Source organism: Hemiscyllium ocellatum (genome assembly GCF_020745735.1).
Source record: "Hemiscyllium ocellatum isolate sHemOce1 chromosome 15 unlocalized genomic scaffold, sHemOce1.pat.X.cur. SUPER_15_unloc_12, whole genome shotgun sequence".
Classification (NCBI taxonomy): domain Eukaryota; kingdom Metazoa; phylum Chordata; class Chondrichthyes; order Orectolobiformes; family Hemiscylliidae; genus Hemiscyllium; species Hemiscyllium ocellatum.
The window spans coordinates 165001-172500 of record NW_026867448.1 but is presented as its reverse complement, the minus strand read 5'-3'; positions in this window follow the sequence as shown (position 1 = coordinate 172500).

The following is a 7500-nucleotide window of genomic DNA, read 5'->3' as shown; positions in this document are numbered from 1 at the left end:
CGGCTTGCACTGAGACGCGAGGTCGATGTGCTCAGCACCACGGGGCCCCCTTCGCCTGCAGGTCCCGAGCCGCCAACATGTTCTAAGTATCGTGTTCCCCAAACCTGGGTGACGAGCACCGCAGGGAGGCAGAGCCATCGCACTTGCCGGGTGGCAGAGGAAGGACCGGACTATGTACAATAGCGGCCAACGACTCCCAGAGCCGGTAGTGCGGCGCCTGCTCTCAGCTTAAGAGGCTTTTGGGAGTGCTCAGGCAAGGGTCAGCCTGCACCCTTGCTGGCAGCACCCAGGGGAACCAGGACGCTTGCATCTCTCGCCTTCATTTTCGACACAAACACCTGAGGAGGGAAGCCAACCCTCCGTGTGTCAAGAGACCGTCCCCGCCCCGGCCTCCGACTGATTCTTAGAACGGACGGAAAGAGTCAGGCAAGCCTGTCAAAGAATTGAGCAGATGTCAAAATCTTTTAAGACTTCCGCGAACTCTCCGGCTTGCACTGAGACCCGAGGTCGATGTGCTCAGCACCACGGGGCCCCTTTCGCCTGCAGGTCCCGAGCCGCCAACATGTTCTAAGTATCGTGTTCCCCAAACCTGGGTGACGAGCACCGCAGGGCGGCAGAGCCATCGCACTTGCCGGGTGGCAGAGGAAGGACCGGACTATGTACAATAGCGGCCAACCACTCCCAGAGCCGGTAGTGCGGCGTGCGAGGTCTGCTCTCAGCGGAAGAGGGTTTTGGGAATGCTCAGGCAAGGGCCAGCCTGCACCCTTCCTGGCCGCTCCCACGGGAACCAGGCTACTTGCAATCCTTTCCCCCAATAGCAAGTGCCTTTTGGAGGGACGGCCGGAGTCAACGTGGGGTTTGCCCGCCCTCCAAAGTGTCAAGAGACCGCCGCACAGGCCTCTGACTGATTCTTAGAACAGGCAGCAAGAGTTGGGTAAGTCTGTCGAAAATTTGACAAAGTGTCAAAAATTAGACTTCCGAGAGCTCTTGGGCATGCACACAGGCCTGTCATTCAAGTGCTCTGCCCGCGGAACCGTTTTTCGGATGCCTTTCAAAGTGGTCCCGCGCCGCCATTTTGTTCTAAAAATCGTGTTCCCAGAAATCTCCGGGTACCCCGCCAACCTCACTGTGTCACAATGTCAAGTGGCACTGAATGGGTCTGAATTTCAAATTCGACTGCTTCGCTCTGGAACTCGAACCCGGCAAAACCGTTTGGATTTTTCCCGGTCCAGACTTCCGCGGCAGACAAAGTTAAAGTTTTCGGGCTGCAGACTCAAAACGACATCTGGCCAACCGCCGGGCTCAATTCGCCCAGTTCCTCCGGCACTTCGGAACTCATGTTCGGCATGAGTTTTTGAATCTTTCCCGATGCTTCGGCATTTTCCTCCGCTGACACTTAGAATATTTTTCACACTTGGCCGAAAATTTTTCTAAGTTTTTCTGGTTACTGATTTCTTCTTTTCGGGCATTTTTCTAAGTTTTCTTGGTTACTCATTTCTCATTTTCAAACATTTTTCTAAGTTTTTCTGGTTACTGATTTCTTCTTTTTGGGCATTTTTCTAAGTTTTCTTGGTTACTCATTTCTCATTTTCAAACATTTTTCTAAGTTTTTCTGGTTACTCATTTCTCATTTTCAAACATTTTTCTAAGTTTTTCTGGTTACTGATTTCTTCTTTTTGGGCATTTTTCTAAGTTTTCTTGGTTACTCATTTCTCATTTTCAAACATTTTTCTAAGTTTTTCTGGTTACTGATTTCTTCTTTTTGGGCATTTTTCTAAGTTTTCTTGGTTACTCATTTCTCATTTTCAAACATTTTTCTAAGTTTTCTTGGTTACTCATTTCTCATTTTCAAACATTTTTCTAAGTTTTTCTGGTTACTGATTTCTTCTTTTTGGGCATTTTTCTAAGTTTTCTTGGTTACTCATTTCTCATTTTCAAACATTTTTCTAAGTTTTTCTGGTTACTCATTTCTCATTTTCAAACATTTTTCTAAGTTTTTCTGGTTACTGATTTCTTCTTTTTGGGCATTTTTCTAAGTTTTCTTGGTTACTCATTTCTCATTTTCAAACATTTTTCTAAGTTTTTCTGGTTACTCATTTCTCATTTTCAAACATTTTTCTAAGTTTTTCTGGTTACTCATTTCTGCTTTTCCAACGTTTTACTAAGTTTTGCTGGTTACTGAGTTCACACTTTTAAACATTTTCGGGCATTTTTCTACGTTTTTCATGTTACTCATTTAGCACTTTCAGGCACTTTCCTATGCTTTCCTGCTTACTGATTTCACACTTTTAAGCATCTTCGGGCATGTTCCCTAAGTTTTGCAGTTCATTCGTTTGGGACAGTCAGGCAGCTTTCCTAAGCTTTCCTGGTAACCGAATTCACATTGTTGAGAACTTTGGAACCCTTCCCTAAGCTGTGCTGGTTACTCACTTTACCTCTTCAGACACTTGCCCCCGTTGTGACAGAGACCACTTCCCGACTCGGGAAATGCACCAAATTCGGCCTGAACTCAGAGGGCAGTCCCCCCTCGAAGGCGTGGAAGTCGGCAGAATCGCCGGGTCAAATCCGGCTGAGCTACCCGGCTTGGAAGCCTCAAAGTCGGTATGAGCTGTCAGGTTCACTCCCATCCCCGTTTGGACCACTTCCCGACTCGGGAAATTCACCAAATTCGGCCTGAACTCAGAGGACAGTCCCCCCTCGAAGGCGTGACAGTCGGCAGAACCGCCGGATCAAATCCGGCTGAGCTACCCGGCCCCGAAGCCTCAAAGTCGGTAAGAGCTGTCAGGTTCACTCCCATCCCCGTTTGGACCACTTCCCGACTCGGGAAAATCACCAAATTCGGCCTGAACTTATACAACAGTCCCCCCTCGAAGGCGTGACAGTCGGCAGAACCGCCGGATCAAATCCGGTTGAGCTACCCGGCTTGGAAGCCCCAAAGTCGGTAAGAGCTGTCAGGTTCACTCCCATCCCCGTTTGGACCACTTCCCGACTCGGGAAATTCACCAAATTCGGCCTGAACTTATACAACAGTCCCCCCTCGAAGGCGTGACAGTCGCTAGAACCGCCGGATCAAATCCGGTTGAGCTACCCGGCTTGGAAGCCCCAAAGTCGGTAAGAGCTGTCAGGTTCACTCCCATCCCCGTTTGGACCACTTCCCGACTTAGGAAATTCACCAAATTCGGCCTGAACTTAGAGGAGAGTCCCCGCTCGAAGGCGTGGAAGTCGGCAGAATCGCCGGGTCAAATCCGACTGAGCTACCCGGCCCCGAAGCCTCAATGTCGGTAAGAGCTGTCAGGTTCACTCCCATCCCCGTTTGGACCACTTCCCGACTCGGGAAATTCACCAAATTCGGCCTGAACTTAGACAACAGTCCCCCCTCGAAGCCGTGGCAGTCGCTAGAACCGCCGGATCAAATCCGGTTGAGCTACCCGGCTTGGAAGCCCCAAAGTCGGTATGAGCTGTCAGGTTCACTCCCATCCCCGTTTGGACCACTTCCCGACTTAGGAAAATCACCAAATTCGGCCTGAACTCAGAGGGCAGGCCCCCCTCGAAGGCCAGGCATTCGGCAGAACCGCCGGGTCAAATCCGACTGTGCTACCCGGCCCCAAAGCCTCAAAGTTGGTATGAGCAGTTAGGTTCACTCCCATCCCCGTTTGGACCACTTCCCGACTTAGGAAATTCACCAAATTCGGCCTGAACTTAGAGGAGAGTCCCCGCTCGAAGGCGTGGAAGTCGGCAGAATCGCCGGGTCAAATCCGACTGAGCTACCCGGCCCCGAAGCCTCAATGTCGGTAAGAGCTGTCAGGTTCACTCCCATCCCCGTTTGGACCACTTCCCGACTCGGGAAATTCACCAAATTCGGCCTGAACTTAGACAACAGTCCCCCCTCGAAGCCGTGGCAGTCGCTAGAACCGCCGGATCAAATCCGGTTGAGCTACCCGGCTTGGAAGCCCCAAAGTCGGTATGAGCTGTCAGGTTCACTCCCATCCCCGTTTGGACCACTTCCCGACTTAGGAAAATCACCAAATTCGGCCTGAACTCAGAGGGCAGGCCCCCCTCGAAGGCCAGGCATTCGGCAGAACCGCCGGGTCAAATCCGACTGTGCTACCCGGCCCCAAAGCCTCAAAGTTGGTATGAGCAGTTAGGTTCACTCCCAAACCCGTTGGGACCACTTCCCGACTTAGGAAATTCACCAAATTCGGCCTGAACTTAGACAACAGTCCCCCCTCGAAGGCGTGACAGTCGGTAGAACCGCCGGGTCAAATCCGGCTGAGCTACCCGATTTGGAAGCCTTCAACACAAAACCCATCCGGCAATGCCACTCAAAAAGGGCCCAAATTCAGAAACACCCCCTTCAATAGGTACCACTTCCTCGGAGACACTACCGGGACACGCTCCCCTCGGCGAAAATTAAGCCCCCACCACTAACTGAAGCCAACCGCAGCCCCAACTTCAACGGAGAAATCAGTAACCAATTCAAAAATGCACTTGGTTACTGATTTGTACTGCTTCAAAAATATTCTAAGTGTCGCTGGTTACTGATTTGTACTGCTCCAAAAATATTCTAAGTGTCACTGGTTACTGATTTGTACTGACTCAAAAATATTCTAAGTGTCGCTGGTTACTGATTTGTACTGACTGAAAAATATTCTAAGTGTCGCTGGTTACTGATTTGTACTGACTCAAAAATATTCTAAGTGTCAGTGGTTACTGATTTGTACTGCTCCAAAAATATTCTAAGTGTCGCTGGTTACTGATTTGTACTGCTCCAAAAATATTCTAAGTGTCGCTGGTTACTGATTTGTACTGCTTCAAAAATATTCTAAGTGTCGCTGGTTACTGATTTGTACTGCTCCAAAAATATTCTAAGTGTCGCTGGTTACTGATTTGTACTGCTTCAAAAATATTCTAAGTGTCGCTGGTTACTGATTTGTACTGCTTCAAAAATATTCTAAGTGTCGCTGGTTACTGATTTGTACTGCTTCAAAAATATTCTAAGTGTCGCTGGTTACTGATTTGTACTGCTTCAAAAATATTCTAAGTGTCGTGGTTACTGATTTGTACTGCTCCAAAAATATTCTAAGTGTCGCTGGTTACTGATTTGTACTGCTTCAAAAATATTCTAAGTGTCAGCGGTTACTGATTTGTACTGCTTCAAAAATATTCTAAGTGTCAGCTGGTTACTGATTTGTACTGCTTCAAAAATATTCTAAGTGTCAGTGGTTACTGATTTGTACTGCTTCAAAAATATTCTAAGTGTCGCTGGTTACTGATTTGTACTGCTTCAAAAATATTCTAAGTGTCAGTGGTTACTGATTTGTACTGCTTCAAAAATATTCTAAGTGTCGCTGGTTACTGATTTGTACTGCTCCAAAAATATTCTAAGTGTCGCTGGTTACTGATTTGTACTGCTTCAAAAATATTCTAAGTGTCGCTGGTTACTGATTTGTACTGCTTCAAAAATATTCTAAGTGTCAGTGGTTACTGATTTGTACTGCTTCAAAAATATTCTAAGTGTCGCTGGTTACTGATTTGTACTGCTTCAAAAATATTCTAAGTGTCGCTGGTTACTGATTTGTACTGCTTCAAAAATATTCTAAGTGTCGTGGTTACTGATTTGTACTGCTTCAACAATATTCTAAGTGTCGCTGGTTACTGATTTGTACTGCGTCAAAAATATTCTAAGTGTCGCTGGTTACTGATTTGTACTGCTTCAAAAATATTCTAAGTGTCAGTGGTTACTGATTTGTACTGCTTCAAAAATATTCTAAGTGTCGCCGGTTACTGATTTGTACTGCTTCAAAAATATTCTAAGTGTCGTGGTTACTGATTTGTACTGCTCCAAAAATATTCTAAGTGTCGCTGGTTACTGATTTGTACTGCTTCAAAAATATTCTAAGTGTCAGTGGTTACTGATTTGTACTGCTTCAAAAATATTCTAAGTGTCGCTGGTTACTGATTTGTACTGCTTCAAAAATATTCTAAGTGTCAGTGGTTACTGATTTGTACTGCTTCAAAAATATTCTAAGTGTCGCTGGTTACTGATTTGTACTGCTCCAAAAATATTCTAAGTGTCGCTGGTTACTGATTTGTACTGCTTCAAAAATATTCTAAGTGTCGCTGGTTACTGATTTGTACTGCTCCAAAAATATTCTAAGTGTCGCTGGTTACTGATTTGTACTGCTTCAAAAATATTCTAAGTGTCGCTGGTTACTGATTTGTACTGCTTCAAAAATATTCTAAGTGTCAGTGGTTACTGATTTGTACTGCTTCAAAAATATTCTAAGTGTCGCTGGTTACTGATTTGTACTGACTCAAAAATATTCTAAGTGGGGCTGGTTACTGATTTGTACTGCTCCAAAAATATTCTAAGTGTCGCTGGTTACTGATTTGTACTGCTTCAAAAATATTCTAAGTGTCGTGGTTACTGATTTGTACTGCTTCAAAAATATTCTAAGTGTCAGCTGGTTACTGATTTGTACTGCTTCAAAAATATTCTAAGTGTCAGTGGTTACTGATTTGTACTGCTTCAAAAATATTCTAAGTGTCGCTGGTTACTGATTTGTACTGCTTCAAAAATATTCTAAGTGTCAGTGGTTACTGATTTGTACTGCTTCAAAAATATTCTAAGTGTCGCTGGTTACTGATTTGTACTGCTCCAAAAATATTCTAAGTGTCGCTGGTTACTGATTTGTACTGCTTCAAAAATATTCTAAGTGTCGCTGGTTACTGATTTGTACTGCTTCAAAAATATTCTAAGTGTCGTGGTTACTGATTTGTACTGCTTCAAAAATATTCTAAGTGTCGCTGGTTACTGATTTGTACTGCTTCAAAAATATTCTAAGTGTCGCTGGTTACTGATTTGTACTGCTTCAAAAATATTCTAAGTGTCAGTGGTTACTGATTTGTACTGCTTCAACAATATTCTAAGTGTCGCTGGTTACTGATTTGTACTGCGTCAAAAATATTCTAAGTGTCAGTGGTTACTGATTTGTACTGCTTCAAAAATATTCTAAGTGTCAGTGGTTACTGATTTGTACTGCTTCAAAAATATTCTAAGTGTCGCCGGTTACTGATTTGTACTGCTTCAAAAATATTCTAAGTGTCAGTGGTTACTGATTTGTACTGCTCCAAAAATATTCTAAGTGTCGCTGGTTACTGATTTGTACTGCTTCAAAAATATTCTAAGTGTCAGCTGGTTACTGATTTGTACTGCTTCAAAAATATTCTAAGTGTCGCTGGTTACTGATTTGTACTGCTTCAAAAATATTCTAAGTGTCGCTGGTTACTGATTTGTACTGCTTCAAAAATATTCTAAGTGTCGCTGGTTACTGATTTGTACTGCTTCAAAAATATTCTAAGTGTCGCTGGTTACTGATTTGTACTGCTCCAAAAATATTCTAAGTGTCGCTGGTTACTGATTTGTACTGCTTCAAAAATATTCTAAGTGTCGCTGGTTACTGATTTGTACTGCTTCAAAAATATTCTAAGTGTCGTGGT